Raw genomic sequence first — 19,757 nt, forward strand, 5'->3', positions numbered from 1 at the left:
TAACACATGATGATCTGCTAACTGTATTGATTACAGAAACATTTTCTGCAGGGAGCATCCTGCAAGGCATTTCTGTGAGAAACATATTTTTTCAGAAACACTGATTAGATTTTTTCCTTTCATTGGCCCAAAGAAACATTAAGGATTCTCTTACTCCTATCAACAGTGTTTTTATGGCAATGACTATATAAGTATATAACTGGACACTTTTGAAGAAGTTTAAATGTTTGGTAAATGTGTCAGTTCATAACTTGGAAATCTAAACCCTACAGGAACAGAATTATCATAAACTCAAGCCTCCATTGAATACAGACAGCCTGGCATAGTGGTTTAACCCTTAGGCTCTCCAACCAAACTCCTGGATTGAATCCCAACTCCTCCAGTTTGGTAGCTGTGTGGTCTGGTGTTATTTAATCTCTCTGTGCCACACTTCTCACCCATCCCATATGTATAATGAAGATGATAATAATATTATATACTTCACAAAGTTTCTTGAGATTTTATGAGCTAAAAATTTATAAAATGGTAAATACTAACTAAACTTTTGAAAAGTAATATCTGACATAAATCATTTCAAACTCTCAGAAACAAAATGCTCTGAACCAGTATGATTGGTTGCCCTTTTTCATCTAAGAACTGTCCTATTTTCAATGTGGAAAAAAAGGAATTTAAGTTACAAATTAACAAAAAAAATATTGACAGAAAAGTTATACACTATTCAGATGTAGAATAAGAGGTTGTTTCATTTTGGATATTTACAGGAAAATATCATACATGAACTACATACAATTTAGCTGAAAAACACCAAGTCTCCAGGCCTGAGAACGTCAACATTTTGTGTAGATAAGTATGTATGGGTGTTTCTGTACATGAAAGGCAATAAAACTTTAATATTTTTAATTGATGAATGGAAAAGATATCTATTTATGGTGTCATAAAGAAATAGTAATATCAATGTTATGACCCTCTGTTAGCAAATAGATTTTCAGCATATTATTGGATTTAAAGAAGTTTTGGAAGTATGAATGATTATACATCAAACAACCCTTGCTCTACTGCAGGACCCTTCTTCCTAGACCTCCCTCTCACCTGCCTCTCTGCCCCCTCTCTGCCCTGGTCTGCCTCTTCCTCCCACCAGTACACATGCCAGACTCTGCCTTAAAGTTATCCTTCCAGATGCCACAATCTCCTAAGCTAATTTAAATTTTCTTCACAATAATTTTCTGTCCTTAAAGACAAAATGAGTGACTGAAAACCATTTGAGTTCTCTACTAGGTTTGGGAAACTCTTTATATCCCACAATTCCCAGTGAGGCTGAAGCTCCAAATGTTTGGTAAATGTTTCAATTTATAATGTGGCCCATTATTGCTTGCTATTTCCAAAGTGAGCATGTGGGTTGTTGTTAGTTTGCTCCCTTTTCCCCTGGCCCATCCTTGGCCCTGCCTGTACAGTTCTGAGCCCTGGGGGCTGGCTCCATGGACTACACCAGCCAGTATGTACTGCCAGCTGGCTCTTGGGCAAGTTTGGCCAAGGGAGGCACTGCAAAGGCAGACAAGAGGAATGAGAAAACAGGACATTTCTTTTCTGCTCCTCCCTGCTCCAGGCCATGTTTTCTAGCAGCAGCTGTATCCCTCCCTGACTTCAGCTTGAACTAGACTGAAGTGCCCATGCAATGCCCATGTCCCTTCAAGCCTAGGACAGCACTGGCTCCTGCTGTGCAAGTCTCCAGGCACCGCACCATCTCTGCTTGCTTCCTCACCTGCTCATGCCCTTAAAAGTAGGATCTTCTTTGCAGTTTCTTGAACTATATGCATTGAATTCTAGTTTTTGCTAAGATCCAAACTGATTCAGAACCCTAGTAAAAAGCTAGTATTTTTATGTAATTATAATTATGAATGTGATTACTTAACAAAAATAGTATACTTACATATACCTCAAAGGTAAGAAAAAAACAGTTCTTGTTTCTACACAGTTCTACCACCCTGGTGAATGAGGGGCCCTCCTACAGGTAGCTATGTCTACTGCAGGTATCACAATTCTTCCATGAGCTGTAGGTAATATTCATGATTTCTAAATGAGTTAAAGCACTTTATACATAGCACACACTTACAACCAGAGACAATTATTAATAGCAAAAATTAAAATATTTTAAAATGTATAATGTTCTCTCTCAAATATAGCTTATGTTGACATTTCTCATTTAGAATCCCATAAACTTAATTCATTTTAGTGAGTACCTTGGGTCCCTCAGCCTTGCTCCTTCCTCCACCTGGAATTCTCCAAAACTCTCCATGGTCGACCTTTTCTTGTCATTTAAATCTCACCTTAAAAGTGACCCACTCAGAAAGGCCTGTATGTAGCCACTCACCCTACCCTACTATTCTAATTTAATCCTGTACATTTTATATTTTACTATTTGATATTTTTGCTGTTTATTTGTGGGCCTTCTTCTGCATTAGAACATAAGTTCCATAACAGCTGAGACCTTCTATATTTTATTCATTGATATATCCTCAGCATTTAGCCCATAAGCTCAAAAATATTGTTGAATAAATTAATAAATGAATTGACATTTTACAAGAGAAAAAAATGGAATAAAACACTGTTCTTGCTCTCAAGGGGGAAAGAATTGGGTTAAAGAAACACACCTGGAAATTTATAGTGGAAGAAATTACTGTAATAGAAAAATATGGAGTCCCACTTCCAGTAGTCTATCTTATAACAGATCAATCACCACACTGAAAAAACTACAAATGTGTAATAAAATGAAATAAACACATCTCTTTGAAGACATTGAAAATTCTCAAGCAAGTCAGACTTTGCAGGACTAGGAGCTCAATGAGAAGGAATCTCACTGCAGTAAGCCCAACATTTCATACCACTTAGCTCCTTCACTTGCTGATTCATACACAGCATGTGTGGAAAGACCAGGACGCCAAGCAGAAAGCAACTGCTAAGAGCAAAAAGCTGAGTAGAACTTTCATTTCACAGAGATATGAAGATGAAAATTGAAGTTCAAGGCCAGCAAGGCACCAGAACTTGAAGTGCCAAGATTGGGGATAGGAGAGAAACAGAAAGGTGTACCAAAAATCTGAGCAGGATTTCCCCTTGAAGCAGTTATAAGAAGTACCTATAGCCCTAACCGGTTTGGCTCAGTGGATAGAGCGTCAGCCTGCGGACTGAAAGATCCCAGGTTCAATTCCAGTCAAAGGCATGTACCTTGGTTGCAGGCACATCCCCAGTAGGGGGTGTGCAGGAGGCAGCTGATCCATGTTTCTCTGTCATCGATTTTTCTAACTCTCTATCCCTCTCCTTTCCTCTCTGTAAAAAATCAATAAAATATATGTAAAATAAAAAAGAAGCACCTATAGAGAGGCATATAGTGGTTTCTAAGACTATAAGAAGTTGGGCAGCACTACCAGCAGTGTCAAAATACTGAAAGATTTTTTAAAGTTCTCTCTGGAGCAAGAAAGTATCAACTATAATCTCTGCAATTCAATAAAATGTTACCAGACATTCAAGAGAGAAAAAGACATTAGAAACAAACCCTCCAGAAATCCAAGAAGTTATTTAAATACTTGAAGACCCCTCTGATTTATAGATTAATAAAAATAGATAGTAAGAATGAGAATTTTACCAAAGATTTAGAATGTATAAAAGTAATCAAATGAAAATTCTAAAACTGATATCACAAATTGAGAACTCAGTAAATAGAATTTTGCACTACTTTACATCCTTTTTCTCTGTATTTCACTCTGGATAATTTCCACTGTCTTATCTTTCCAGCTGTGTCTAATCTTCTATTAGGTCTATTTATTGAATTCTCAACATATGGAATTAGAGTCTCAAAGAGGAGAAGGGCAAGAAAGGGGCTGAGTAATATTTGAAGAAATAATTACCATGAATTTTACAAAGACATCAAGCCACAGATTCAAGAAGTCCTTCAAGCCCCAAAATAAATACAAAGAAAAACATGTCAGCCTACATCTGTGGTCAGCAAACTGCGGCTCGCGAGCCACATGCGGCTATTTGGCCCCTTGAGTGTAGCTCTTCCTAAGCATTAGGAGTACCCTAATTAAGTTAATAACAATGTACCTACCTATATAGTTTAAGTTTAAGAAATTTGGCTCTCAAAAGAAATTTAAATCATTGTACTGTTGATATTTGGCTCTGTTGACTAATGAGTTTGCCGACCACTGGCCTACATCATAGAACTCTGTTAAAAACCATATGCAAAGAGAAAAAACTTGGATAAATATACAATATGTTGTAGTTGCATAATTGAGAGAAGAATTTTGCTTCATAGGATCAGGTAAAGATTCACAGGGGAGGCAACAATTCATTTATTAATTCATTCAACAAGAAGAATTCATTTAGCACTTAATATATATCCATCAATAAGTTGAATCTTTAAAAAAAAAAAGATGAAAGTGATACAGTCTCTGTTCACTAAGAGAGTATGATGTGCAAGACAGACAGAAATGTAGACAACATCTCCATAAAGCCTTCCAAGAGGAATTATCTTCTTAAACCTTAAAGGAGAGTCATGCTTGGGACAGGGAGAGGAGAGAGGCTAAAGGAAGTTGTAGGACATTAACATTTTGTCTTACTGAAGGTTCTAGTGGTGAAAACAATCCAAGCAAACACACAGTGAGTGAAAGTGGGTATCTCATTGAGCAATAGTGAGCTGTCTCAGTGGGTTCAGTGTGGGGAGATGGGAGGGAATTGGAAAAATGAGGCTGAAGAGTTAAGTTGAAAACAGATTCAATAAACAATTGGGGACCCACCACAAGGTTTTTCACAGAAAAAGAGCATGTCATTCTTCAGGAAGAGCACCCTGAGGCAACATGAAGTATATTTTTGAGAGGGAACCAATGGCAGCTCATGAGACCAATTAAACAATTATTATTGCCATGACTCAGGCAAGCAACAAAGGGTGTGAATTAAACTAAGACAGTGAAAATATAAATGGAAACCTGAGAGAGTATTCTCTAGACCAGGGGTGGGCAACCCCTGGCACACGTGCCAAACATGGCACGCCAGTAACTTTTGCTGGCACACGAAACCCTCTCTTATAATCTTCCATTTACATTTTTTTTCTTAATATCGACTTTTTTATTTTTCAGATAAATTCAGTGTAGGTGCATCTTAGATAAATAAATAATTTTACATAGCATGTTATCTTAAAGACCATAAACATGGATTGACGAGAGAGGGGAAGAGCAATTTCTATGCCTCTGCCTTAACTCTCCCTGCCTTCCTAGATCCAACCAGTGTTTTGGTTTCATCCACATATGCTTGTGAATCTTTGTTCTCAGTGACGAATTTTGTTAAGTCTCGTAATAGGAGTAGCCTGACAAATGAAAGTAGTAGCTTGTGCATATCTCTGAAGGTCACGAAATATAAACCTGATGTAAAATCTCTGTCATCAGTGATGCAGCAGCAAAAGTCCCACTGATAATATCAAACGAAGTCATGAAGTTTTTTGTCAGACTATCAGTGTACATGTATACATTAAAAAATAAATGTATTTTTCATCATCATATACTGTGTTTTTGTCACTCAAATGAATTTTATTATTTCTTCAAAGTTCTTCACATTCGTACACCTTAAGAGATATCAAGTAGGTGTAACATGTTCTCAAAAAATTAGGGTTGGCACACAGAAGAATTTTGAGTCAGAGATTTTGTTGCTTTTGGCACCACTCACAAAAAGGTTACCCGCCCCTGCTCTAGACATTTAAAAGTCAAAATCAAAAGGATTTGGCCACCATTAATTGTAAGAGACAGATTGTAGAAGTCAAGGTTGACTCAGGTGTGTGGAGAATGTCAATGTTGTTAATGCAAATATTGCTTAGGTCTCTTTTAGCTTGTTGAGTTAGAAATATCAATAGAACTTTTCTAAAATATTTACCAGGGAGCTAGAAAGTCCAGTCTGGAGATCAGAAGCAAGATGAGGAGCTGACACCAAGCTGTGAGGGCCCAGAAGGGAGCCTGGCAGAAACGGAACTGAGTAAAGACCAATGAATGGCTCCAAAGTTCACATCTCAGTGAACATAGATGACCCTAACAAAATACTCTTGTGTTTCTCATTCTCAATTATGTGAAAACATATTAATTGAAAAAATTTTTTAGGATGTTCATTTCATGGAAAAAAATGTTTAAGAAACAGATCTATTACCCTCCACATTTTATGTTTTCCTCAGCCTTATACTAAGCTATCTCCTATTTTTTTTTCCCTTGGACAACAGAAACACTAATTCTATGAGCTCTGGTAAAAAGTGCTTTCCAAGTCGCTGGCTGAAAGCTTCTATATGAATAATGCCAGTTTATGGTGAAAGTGGGGGGAGTTTTAATGCTATGTGTGTGCTGTGTTTGTAAAATAATGCACATGAAATTAAGAAAAACACCACTTAAAACTGAGGTGACCTTTCCATAATATTAACCAACTAGGCGCCCAGTGCATGAATTCGTGCACCTTGAAAGGAACTGTGGGTCATGAGGCTGCGGTGGGCATAGGGTTCTTCTAATTTCAACTATGATTTATGGATAAGAATGCAACTTTGTCAGTGTCTTGGCTCATCCTCCGTGCTCCCACCTGGCCCCTCCCACCACAGCCCCCAGGTCCCCTGTCTGCTGGCAGCCCCGCTCCCACTGCCACCCATGCACTGACGGCACTGGCCCCGCTTGCACCCGCTGACAGCACAGAGCAATTGGGGCCAGCGCCAGCAGCCGCTGTGAGCTGCAGCTGCTGCCCTGATTACCCCTCAGGAGCAGGGGGAGGTGGAGAAGCCCTCAGGAGTGATCGGGACCGGCTCCGGACACCAGCAGCAGGTACGAGTGGTGGCTCTGGCACTGGCAGCTGGTGCAGGTGGGGCCAGAGCCGGCAGCAGGTGCAATCACTGGGTGGGACTGTGGCATGCAGGAGCAAAGAATTTTCAGTAACCACCAGAGGCTTGCCCTGATGACAGCAACCAGCACCCCACCTTGGTCTGGTGCTCCTGCTCACCTACTCAAACATCCCACTGTGGTCGATGCCCACCATGTTCCGCGCTCTGCCACCTGCTGCCAATGCCCACCATGTTCCACTTGTGCCCCTAGTGGTCAGCACACATGATAGCAACCGGTGTTCAGTTGTTCAGCTGTTCTGCCATTTGGTCTATTGCATATTAGGGTTTTATATAGAGAGATTCTTTTTATCTAAATATATATACATATACTGTCACTGGGGAAATTTTTCGCTATCAGTCAGTTGGTTCTAATTTCAACTATGATTTATGGATAAGAATGCAACTTTGTCAGTGTGATTAAAAGCATCTCTGAAGCCCCCACATTATCACAGAACACTAAAGTTGAGGTCAAGTATAAAAGACTTCCGTCTGCTACAGAAATTCTCTCACAGAGTTACACCGGATGTGATTTGAACTTTTGTGTTTTTCATCTACTTGTGGTTTACTTCTTGAAAATTTTTGTTGGTCTGCTTCAAGTCCCCTGAGGACTAGCAAAAAGCAAACTCAGTTAATATTTGTACATTTTATCTTTAGATATGACTCTGCCAAATTATTTTCCCACACCCCTAAAAACTGTAGTATCTACTCCATAGTGCGTCTAATTAGAGAATAAAGTAATTAACAATTACTCAGTTCTTCCTATGTATTCAACACAGCTTCATGTGACAAGAAGCAAGGATGCAATGAAAGATATGAGCTTTGAAGCAAATGAAAGACAGAAGTTATTAAAGAAACTAACTAAAAATAGCAAGACATTATAATCAAGAGCTTGTACAGAATCAACTATTAAATGCTATAGGATCTTTCATAAAGGAGTTATGTTTGTACACTATATGAATCTGAAAGACTCCATGGAGGAGGGATAATTTAACCCTGAAAATACTAGTGTGTCTCTGGCACCTTCTTTGATCTGGGTGTAATATTTGTGTTAAATTTCACCAACCAACAAATGAAGGGTATAGTTATCACCAACCTAATATTTAGAACCTACTGAATCCATTAAAAATTCAAACCCTCTTCCTCACACATTGGAGTGGTCAAACTACAACTTTTCTTACTCCCAAGCCCAGGTTTGTGCTGCCTATCCCCATCTTACACACACACACACACACACACACACACACACACACACACACACACACGTCTGAGAATGCTTGAAGAGGAAAGTAAGGAGGAGGATGTAAAGTTCCTCATAGGTTTATAGCCCTATGTGAGCAGGTATGTTGCAGCCTGATTCCAGGCCAATCCCAGACAAAATGTCAGCTGGTCCACAGAGCCCCTCATTCCACATTAAATACTTATTAAACACCTACAAAGTACTCTACATAGAGTCATAGAATGTGTGTACCAATGAAGAGACTGCCAAGAAGTATACAGTCTATCAGGGTAGCAAGTAGAAAATTCAAGGCTGACAGGCAGTACTGTGTGCTAGAATTATATAGAGACAAAGCTATAAGATGATGCAGATATTACAGACACAGGAATTTTTATAAAACTTCCATGTTTACTAAGATCTGCCGGAGGGGGGGGGGGGGGGCGGGGAGCGCCAGGCAGGCATGGGCACCAGAGTGGAGAGCTGGAAGGTCCTGGGCTGGGGGGGTGGGGAGGCGCGGGGCGCGGAGGAGGCGGCGGCAGTCCCATGGCGCCCCCTAGCCCCTGCAGGGCCTCTGCCCCCCCGCGGCGGCCCCTTCCCCCAGCTTCCCACACCCCCTCCCTCCCATGCCCCCACCCCCGGCTCCGCTGCCGCCATGGCCCGGCAGGAGGAGCCCGTGCAGGGCTTTCAGGTGACCCTGGTCGACAAGGGCAACCTGTACAACTGGGAGGTGGCCATTTTCGCCCCCCAACACCTACTACGAGGGCGGCCACTTAGGGCACGCCTCAAGTTTCCCGTGGCCTAACTACCCTTACTCCCTACCAGCCTTTTGGTTCCTGACCAAGATGTGGCACCCCAACATCTATGAGACAGGGGACGTGTGCAGGGGACGTGTGCGTCTCCATTCTCCCCCCCCACACACACACACACACCCCCAGTCAATGACCCCCAGAGCGGCGAGCTGCCCTCGGAGCGGTAGAACCCCACCCAAAATGTCAGGACCTTCCTCCCGAGCGTCCTCTCCCTCCTCGAGGAACCCAACACCTTCTCCCGGGCTAACGGGACGCCCCTGTGATGCACGGGAAGTGGGAAGAGAGCAAAGGCAAGGACCGGGAGTACACAGACACCATCAGCCATCTGCCATCTGCAAGCAGGTCTTGGGGACCACGGCAGAGGCGGGGCGGGATGGGTAAAAGGGGTTGTGGACTGCGTCAGATCAAGGCCTGCACCCTATGAGGGCTCGGCTCGCTTCTGCCATGACTGTGACGAGGATGCCGAGGCCGAAGCTGACAGCTGCTTTGGGGACAATGAGCATGACTCTGGCAACGAGGAGTCCTGACACCATTTCCCGCGCCGAATAAACTTATAGATTTTACCTCACCAGGCCCAGACTCTGTGGGCTCTCGGGCACCCCCTGACGTCCAGACTACCTCAGGGAGGTGGCTCTGCTCTTGCCTTGTCCCCTTGGTCTTGCTTTCCTTTCCGCATGTTTGTTCTGGGTTTTCCTTTGCTTCAGAGAAGAGGGGCCCCATTGGTGCTGGGCATCTGGTGGGCCTCAGGGCAAAGGTGACCTGAGGGCCCGGACTCCAGCACTGTCTACTGCCCCACTGGCTGAAGCCAGAGACTTGGGGCTCCCAGCTAATGCGTGGACAGATTAACTTGTCCTCGCCTCTTCTCTCGGCTTTGGTTTGTTTGGAGTCTAGGCGACAAGTACTGGCTTTTACCTACACCACAATCTTGGTTCCTTCAACTTGGGCAAAAGAAGATATAGGAATGATCAATAAGTACATGAAAAGATACCCAATATCTTTTTTCCCAATATCTTTTTTCATCAGGAAAGGCAAGTTTAAACCAGAGTGAGATATGACTAGATACACATTAAAATGACAAAAATTAAAGCAACTAATAACAGCTAAAGCACTCATCCACTGCTGGAAGGGATTTAAATGGTACATCAGCTACTGAGACTATAAGCCAATTTTTTATGAAGTCAAACATACATCTATTCTATTACCCAGCAATTACATGTATAGATATTTATAAAGATATGAAAATGTATGTCTACTGAAAGATTTGCACAAGAATGTTCATAGCAATATTGTTCATAATAGCTAGAACCTAGAAACAACCTACATGCTCATCAGCAGGTAAAAAGATAAGCGAATTATGTATATCCATATAATTGAGTACTATTTAGCAATGAAGAAGAACAAATAGCTGATATATAGCACATGTGTAAAACTCATGCTGAGTGAAAGAAATGGGACACAAAAGAGGATATAAAGCACAATCCCATTTATGCTAAATTATAAGATAGACAAGATGCATCTTTAGTGATAGAAGTCAACAATGGCTGTCTTTATGGGATGAAATGGACTGGAAAATGGCACAAAGCAATGTTTTGGGGTGATGGACATAGTCTTGATATTTACTGAACTGATCATTACCCAAGTGTATGTAATTGTCCAAACTTATTGAGCCGAATACTTGCATCCTGCATATTTTGCTGTATGTAAATTATTCCTAAATGGGAAAGGGCAGCATAGTACAGTGCGCGGTACATGGCAACTTCTCAGGAAGGGTGGCTATGGGCATGACCAGCATGGACATCGCTTGTCACTCTTGACAGATGAAGTGATGTTCATATTGTTACCCACAATGATGCACCTGAATCTTTAACTCACAGATATTCTCCCTCTGCCCTCATGCCTCTCTTTCCTCTCTCTCTCTCTCTCTCTCTCTCTCTCTCTCTCTCTCTGACACACACACACACACACACACACACACACACACACACACACACACTTAAGGTCCTTCCTTCTTTCCTTCCTTCTCTCTTTTTTTTAAATATATTTTATTGATTTTTTACAGAGAGGAAGGGAGAGAGATAGAGAGTTAGAAACATCGATGAGAGGGAGAACCAAGATGGCGGCATAGGTTAACGCCGGAGTTTGCTGCTTTGAACAACTACTTCAAAAGTGAAACTAAAAGACGGAACGGACATCACGCAGAACCACAGGAACGCTGGCTGAGTGGAAGTCCTACAACTAGGAGGAAAGAGAAATGCATATGGACACTCAGAGGAGGCGCAGTGCTGAAGTCAAATTCTGAGGTGCTGAGTGCGCGGAGCAGGCTGGCGGCGGAGGGCGCGGTTGGCGTTTTCAATCGGGAGGGAGTCGCAGACTCTGAGCTCCAGATCCAGGCGAGTCTTTAGGGACCCAGACTCAAACGGGAGAAGCGGGACTGTCTGGCTTCGGTCAGAGCGAGTGCAGCTTTCTCTCCCAGCTTTGCAGCGGGTGCTGGGACTCAGAGAGGCAGAGCCCCTGGGGACAGGACTGAGAGCCGCCATAACTGCTCTCTCCAGCCCACCCTGTTGATCCTGTTCGACCCGCCCTGCCCAAGCCCTGCACAGAGGCATTTGCCAGATAGCCTCAGGCAAAGGCTAGATTAGCACCTCCCTAGAGGACAGAAGTTCTCTCACTGCTGACACAGCTGATTCTCATAGCCACTTGGCCTGGAGGTCAAACCCTCCCTAGTATTAGCTACAACAATAAAGGTTTAACTATAAGACTGCGAACAAAGACCACTAGGGGGTGCACCAAGGAAGCATAACAAAATGCGGAGACAAAGAAACAGGACAAAATTGTCAATGGAAGAAATAGAGTTCAGAACCACACTTTTAAGGTCTCTCAAGAACTGTTTAGAAGCCGCCGATAAACTTAATGAGATCTACAAGAAAACTAATAAGACCCTCGATGTTATGTTGGGGAACCAACTAGAAATTAAGCATACACGGACTGAAATAACGAATATTATACAGACACCCGACAGCAGACCAGAGGAGCGCAAGAATCAAGTCAATGATTTGAAATGCGAGGAAGCAAAAAACACCCAACTGGAAAAGCAAAATGAAAAAAGAATCCAAAAATGCGAGGATAGTGTAAGGAGCCTCTGGGACAGCTTCAAGCGTACCAACATCAGAATTATAGGGGTGCCAGAAGATGAGGGAGAGCAAGATATTGAAAACCTATTCAAAGAAATAATGACAGAAAACTTCCCCCACCTGGTGAAAGAAATGGACTTACAGGTCCAAGAAGCGCGGAGAACCCCAAACAAAAGGAATCCAAAGAGGACCACACCAAGACACATCATAATTAAAATGCCAAGAGCAAAAGATAAAGAGAGAATCTTAAAAACAGCAAGAGAAAGAAACTCAGTTACCTACAAGGGAATACCCATACGACTGTCAGCTGATTTCTCAACAGAAACTTTGCAGGCCAGAAGGGAGTGGCAAGAAATATTCAAAGTGATGAATACCAAGAACCTACAACCAAGATTACTTTATCCAGCAAAGCTATCATTCAGAATTGAAGGTCAGATAAAGAGCTTCACAGATAAAGAAAAGCTAAAGGAGTTCATCACCACCAAACCAGGATTATATAAAATGCTGAAAGGTATCCTTTAAGAAGAGGAAGAGGAAGAAAAAGGTAAAGATACAAATTATGAACAACAAATATGCATCTATCAACAAGTGAATCTAAGAATCAAGTGAATAAATAATCTGATGAACAGAATGAACTGTTGATTATAATAGAATCAGGGACATAGAAAGGGAATGGACTGACTATTCTTGAGGGGGAAAGGGGTGTGGGAGATGCGGGAAGAGACTGGACAAAAATCGTGCACCTATGGATGAGGACAGTGGGTGGGGAGTGAGGGCGGAGGGTGGGGTGGGAACTGGGAGGAGGGGAGATATGGGGGGGAAAAAAGATGAACAAATGTAATAATCTGAACAATAAAGATTTAATTTTTAAAAAAAAGAAAAAAAAGAAACATCGATGAGAGAGAAACATCGATCAGCTGCCTCCTGCACAATCCCCACTGGGGATGTGCCCGCAACCCAGGTACATGCCCTTGACCGGAATCGAACCTGGGACCCTTCAGTCCACAAGCCGACGCTCTATCCACTGAGCCAAACCGGTTTCGGCTCCTTCCTTCTCTTTATTTATCATATTTATTCCACCTCATTCTAAAGCTAATTTAATGTGGCTTATAAAAATACATGTCAGCCACTGGTGTAGGAAATAAATGTAAATCCAAAGTCACAAAGAAATAGACATTGCTGGTCTTAAATCCTTGAGGCTAGAGGTTCATCTCTGAGCTTTCTAGACTCAACAAGAAAAAGGGAAACACAATCGGTTACTGAAAAGCCCACAGAGTGATTCACTTTATTACAAAGCAGTTTCCTGGGCTGCTATCTGTTATTCAGAGCTCCAGGTTTCCAATTTGTTTGCCTGTGTGTCAGATAAGTGATGAGGGGAGAAGGAACTGGAGATGTTTTTGCTTTTGGCTCAGTTTTCCTGGCAGGGAGACACTGAGAGTTTCCTTCTGGAAGTGAGTGGTGCTGGGCTTTCCCTGCAGCAGAGATAGTATTCCGGTCTCTGCTGTCATCCTCTGTGTGATCAGCTGGCCCCACTGCATAGTTCATCCTCACGCTGTTTTTCTGCATTCTCAGCTTTGATGTTGACACCTTTCCTTGAGTTGTATTCTGTCAAGACAAGCTTGTCACTGAATGGCCCGCCCCAGCAGACATCTCTTTCATTTGTCTTGGCTATTTTTCTTTGCTCATAGTAGGCTTACTTTTTTCCTTCCCCTTCTTGAGTTATTTTTAGTTTTAAAATCTCCTCTTAGGTTTTCACCTGGAACTATCAAGTGCAGGCATTTTTTAGGCAGAAATCCCTCTCCTGTTGACCCTTTTAAGCAGGGGTCCTCAAACTATGGCCCACGGGCCACATGCAAATACAAATACTGTATTTGTTCCCATTTTGTGTTTTTACTTCAAAGTAAGATACATGCAGTGTGCATAGGAATTTGTTCATAGTTTTTTTTAAACTATAGTCTGGCCCTCCAATGGTCTGAGGGACAGTGAACTGGCCACCTGTTTAAAAAGTTTGAGGACCCCTGCTTTTAAGAATGAGTTTCCTAAGTGTAGGCAGTCACTAGTCTTGTGATATATTATACATCCTTCTTTTTTTTTTTAATTAAATCTTTATTGTTCAGATTATTACATTTGTTCCTTTTTTCCCCCCATAACTCCCCTCCTCCCAGTTCCCGCCCCACCCTCCGCCCTCACTCCCCACCCACTGTCCTCATCCATAGGTGCACGATTTTTGTCCAGTCTCTTCCCACATCTCCCACACCCCTTCCCCCCCCAAGAATAGTCAGTCCATTCCCTTTCTATGTCCCTGATTCTATTATAATCAACAGTTCATTCTGTTCATCAGATTATTTATTCACTTGATTCTTAGATTCACTTGTTGATAGATGCATATTTGTTGTTCATAATTTGTATCTTTACCTTTTTCTTCCTCTTCCTCTTCTTAAAGGATACCTCTCAGCATTTCATATAATCCTGGTTTGGTGGTGATGAACTCCTTTAGCTTTTCCTTATCTGTGAAGCTCTTTATCTGACCTTCAATTCTGAATGATAGCTTTGCTGGATAAAGTAATCTTGGTTGTAGGTTCTTGGTATTCATCACTTTGAATATTTCTTGCCACTCCCTTCTGGCCTGCAAAGTTTCTGTTGAGAAATCAGCTGACAGTCGTATGGGTATTCCCTTGTAGGTAACTGAGTTTCTTTCTCTTGCTGTTTTTAAGATTCTCTCTTTATCTTTTGCTCTTGGCATTTTAATTATGATGTGTCTTGGTGTGGTCCTCTTTGGATTCCTTTTGTTTGGGGTTCTCCGAGCTTCTTGGACCTGTAAGTCCATTTCTTTCACCAGGTGGGGGAAGTTTTCTGTCATTATTTCTTCAAATAGGTTTTCAATATCTTGCTCTCTCTCATCTTCTGGCACCCCTATAATTCTGATGTTGGTACGCTTGAAGCTGTCCCAGAGGCTCCTTACACTATCCTCGCATTTTTGGATTCTTTTTTCATTTTGCTTTTCCGGTTGGATGTTTTTTGCTTCCTCGCATTTCAAATCATTGACTTGATTCTTGCGCTCCTCTGGTCTGCTGTCGGGCGTCTGTATAATATTCGTTATTTCAGTCTGTGTGTGCTTAATTTCTAGTTGGTTCCCCAATATAAGATCGAGGGTCTTATTAGTTTTCGTGTAGATCTCATTAAGTTTATCGGCAGCTTCTAAACAGTTCTTGAGAGACCTTAAAAGTGTGGTTCTGAACTCTATATCTTCCATTGACAATTTTGTCCTGTTTCTTTGTCTCCGCATTTCGTTATGCTTCCTTGGTGCACCCCCTAGTGGTCTTTGTTCGCAGTCTTATAGTTAATTCTTGATTGTTGTAGCTAATTCCAGGGAGGGTTTGACCTCCAGGCCAAGTGGCTATGAGAATCAGCTGTGTCAGCAGTGAGAGAACTTCTGTCCTCTAGGGAGGTGCTAATCTAGCCTTTGCCTGAGGCTATCTGGCAAATGCCTCTGTGCAGGGCTTGGGCGGGGCGGGTCGCACAGGATCAACAGGGTGGGCCGGAGAGAGCAGTTATGGCGGCTCTCAGTCCTGTCCCAAGGGGCTCTGCCTCTCTGAGTCCCAGCACCCGCTGCAAAGCTGGGAGAGAAAGCTGCACTCGCTCTGACCGAAGCCAGACAGTCCCGCTTCTCCCGTTTGAGTCTGGGTCCCTAAAGACTCGCCCGGATCTGGAGCTCAGAGTCTGCGACTCCCTCCCGATTGAAAACGCCAACCGCGCCCTCCGCCTCCAGCCCGCTCCGCGCACTCCGCACCTCAGAATTTGACTTCAGCACTGCGCCTCCTCTGAGTGTCCATATGCATTTCTCTTTCCTCCTAGTTGTAGGACTTCCACTCAGCCAGCGTTCCTGTGGTTCTGGGTGATGTCCCTTCCGTTTTTTGGTTTCACTTTTGAAGTAGTTGTTCAAAGCAGCAAACTCCGGCGTTAACCTATGCCGCCATCTTGGTTCTCCTATACATCCTTCTTCCTCTTGTCTTAAAGAATTACTTTTCCTAAGAATCTGTCATTTGGTAGCTAGAAGTGAGATTTTCAGACTGATAACTGGAATTAAATCTTGACTTACAGCCCTGGCTCAGTTGGTTGAGCATTGTCCCATACCAAAAGGTTACCAGTTCAATACCAGGTCAGGGCCCAGGTCCAGGTTGCAGGTTCAATCCTGCTTGGGTGTGTATCGGAGACAACTGATCAATGTTTCCCTCTCCCTCTCCCTCTCCCTCTCCCTCTCCCTCTCCCTCTCCCTCTTCCTCATTCCCTTCCTCTCTCAAAAAAATAAAAAATTAGAAAAGAAAAAATGGGAGCTTGTTGTGTGTCAAGCCCATCAGACTGAGTGTTGGGGTATGTAGATTCCAGGTTAACTTATGGAACTGATCCAGATGTTAGGCAAGAAATGTAACTTTCCTGGGCCTGCTTTCCTCATAGTACAATGGAGGAAATAATCTTAGAAAGGTTGTGAAGGTCTAGCAAGATATAGAGTGCCCCTTACCCATGGTTTCACTTTCCAAGATTTCTGTTATCCATGATCAACCTTGGTCAGAAAATATTAAATGGAAATTCCATAAATAAACAATCCATAAGTTTTTAATTTGGCACCTTTCTAAGTAGCATGATGAAATCTTTTGACATCCCATTCCATCCTGTCCTGGGAGTGAATCATTCTTTGTTCAGTATATCCATGTTGGATACACTCCCCACCTGTTAGTCACTCCTGTTAGTTATTTAGTAGACATCTAGGTTATCAGATCAACTGTAGTTGCATCATGGTACTTTGAAAACCTGAGTGTCTTAAACTCGAAGTTTATAAGGGAGAGGAAAAGAAGTAAAAATATTTTTCCTGCTATTGAACTTGCAGGTTGTATTCAGCACCCTGGTAGGAGAACAAGGGAACTAGGACACATATTTCCTGTCCTGGAGAGTTTTAGACAGAGTTTGAAGGATGCATGTAAAATGCAAAACATTTATTCTTGAAACCCATCTGAAGTTTTTTTCATTTCTGAAGATCTCAAGGCCAGACTTGTTTCTTTAATTTTTCCTTCTCTAAATACTTAACTTCCCCCTCCTAACACTGATATCTAGACCCTAACTCCATTGAGTGGATGATTCAGATAATGAGAATTCTGTGGCTCATCAAGTCTCTCTTTCTGTTTGGTTGGAGCAACCCTACAGCTCCACTGTAGTCTAAATAACCATGATACCCTAGGTCCGTGGCCGGCAAACTGCAGCTCGAAAACCACATGGGGCTCTTTGGCTCCTTAAGTGTGGCTCTTCCACAAAATACCACAAAACACCACGTGTGGGCACGCACGTACAGTGAGATTGAAACTTCGTGGCCCATGCACAGAAGTCGGTATTTTGTGGAAGAGCCACACTCAAGGGGCCAAAGAGCCACATGTGGCTCACGAGCCGCAGTTTGCCAACCACTGCAGGTGGTTGCAGCATTTTCTTTAGCTTCTTCTTTTTTCTACCTGATATACCATGTAATTTTTCGTTTGCATTTGAGAAGCCTTGTTGAACATGTCACTTTTGATGCACATTGTTGCAGGTCTTCTTTTGGAAGTAGAATCAGTTATATCAAGTAATTTGGCAGTGAAAATGATACCAACACATAATTAACACTGTCCTATGGGGAAAATGCATTTCGAGTTCTCATTCAGCTTCTTTGCTCCTGTCTCAGTGGTTTGAATCCTGAAGCAGCTGTGGCAGTCAGTGGCTCCCACTAACAAAAGGAGTGCCAGGTGAGAGGCACCAGCCGCTAGAAAATTCTTTTGAAGTGCAGAGAACAAGCTTTGAGCTGGGTCATTCTCAGCAGCTCAGAATGGTCTGCTTAAGCAGATTTCCTGTCTCCATTTGTAGATATATGTATAACCAATGCTTGGAAGCTGGACCAGTACTTCTTAAACTTTAACATGCTTAAGAATCACCTGGGGATCTTGTTAAAATGCAGATTTTGATTCATTATTTATGGTATGGAGCCTGAGAGTCTGCATTTCTAAGAAATTCCCAGGTGATGCTGCTGATGGTGATGGTCTATGAACTGTGTTTTGAGTAGCAAGGACTTTGAAATCATTCAGCCCAATCTGTGGAATAGATGACTGACATTTGGTCAAGAGTCATAGTTCCTAATTTGAGAACTAATTGTATCACTATACCCCTCTTCTCTTAAAAATCCTAGCTCTTCACAGTCCCTGCTTTCTGTCAGCTGAGGATCATGGCCTAGAAATGTCTTTCTACCACCTGTTGATGATCTTTTTCTTCTCTTTCCTCCCACCCTGACCCACATCACATATTCCTAGAGAGAACATGTTGTGAGCTGTAGTGTTTTTGGATGAGTCCAGTCTTTCTAGCCTTGGAGGCAGACTGGTTTGTACTTTCCATAGAACAAGGGTCTTGCAGGGCCTTGCACCAGTGGGTGCTTCTTAGATATTTGTTAATTACTTTTTTAAAATATATTTTATTGATTTTTTTACAGAGAGGAAGGGAGAGGGATAGAGAGTTAGAAACATCGATGAGAGAGAAACATCGACCAGCTGCCTCCTGCGCGCTCCCTATTGGGGATGTGCCCGTAACCAAGGTACTTGCCCTTGACCGGAATCGAACCTGGGACCTTTCAGTCTGCAGGCCGACACTCTATCCACTGAGCCAAACCGTTTAGGGTGATATTTGTTAATTATTGATTGGCTTATGATTCTAAATATTTTTGCTAACTGAGAAGAGACTAGGAAATTGCTAAGAACTGGCTGCCTTTATCAACCTATCCCTGCTCATAGAAGCAGAGGTTAACAATGCATACTGCACTGATTGAATAAACTGCTGTGGAGACTGAGGCCCTTTTCCACAAGAGACCAAGGGCTAGGGCTAGGTATTGGTGTTCAAGCACTGGTGCATTCGGGTCAGGCTTTCAGCAGTTCCTCTAATGCTGGTTTGCCATATATTAGGCCACAGAGACCACAGTTATTCATAGCCTAGTGGCTGGGAAATGCTACAGATTATGCTGTGGAGGCTGTATGTGTAAAGCCATCAGCACCTCCTCCTTGCCACATGCTTGCTGCCATGGCTCTTGTTCACTCTCTTCACCCCCATTACTTTCTTTCCTGCCTCAATCAGGGATGCAAGTTGCATTTCTTACCTGCCCACATATGTGATTTAGTAATACAAAGTAATGCTTAACACTAACTTACAAAGTAGACCTCTCCCTGTTGAGCTGTTCACCTTGAAATAAAATTATAGTTGCCCTAGGAAAAGATGGGTTTCATTTATGTTGCAAAACATCAGACATTAGCTGGGTCAAAACAAACTTGTTACTGGTCATGCTTCAAATATCCAAATTTGTTAATATTTTAAAAAATGAATGAGTATATTCAGGAGTTTCTATATAATGATTTCACTCTCATTGATTTGCATTTGATATGATGTCAGGAATGAGAGAGAAAGGTTTTGTTACAATTAGTAAGTGGGTATGTTAAGACAAGAAGCAAGGATGCAATGAAAGATATGAGCTTTGAAGCAAATGAAACAAGTTAAGTAAGTTGTGCCACCATTAATTGTAGGAGACAGATTGTAGAAGCAATATTTGCATTAACAACATTGACATTCTCCACACACTTGAGTCACCATTAATAATAAGTTACTTAACATGTAACTCAACATGTAAGTTAACTTGTCACATATTCATAAATAAC

General features: G+C 42.2%; 1 pseudogene; it reads left to right on the forward strand.

Annotated features, from left to right (window-relative positions):
* Window positions 1–8,757: 8,757 nt before the first annotated feature.
* On the forward strand, window positions 8,758–9,698 carry LOC132229686 (ubiquitin-conjugating enzyme E2 R1-like; annotated as a pseudogene).
* The last annotated feature ends 10,059 nt before the right edge of the window (window positions 9,699–19,757 follow it).

Source organism: Myotis daubentonii, chromosome 3 (genome assembly GCF_963259705.1).
Source record: "Myotis daubentonii chromosome 3, mMyoDau2.1, whole genome shotgun sequence".
Classification (NCBI taxonomy): domain Eukaryota; kingdom Metazoa; phylum Chordata; class Mammalia; order Chiroptera; family Vespertilionidae; genus Myotis; species Myotis daubentonii.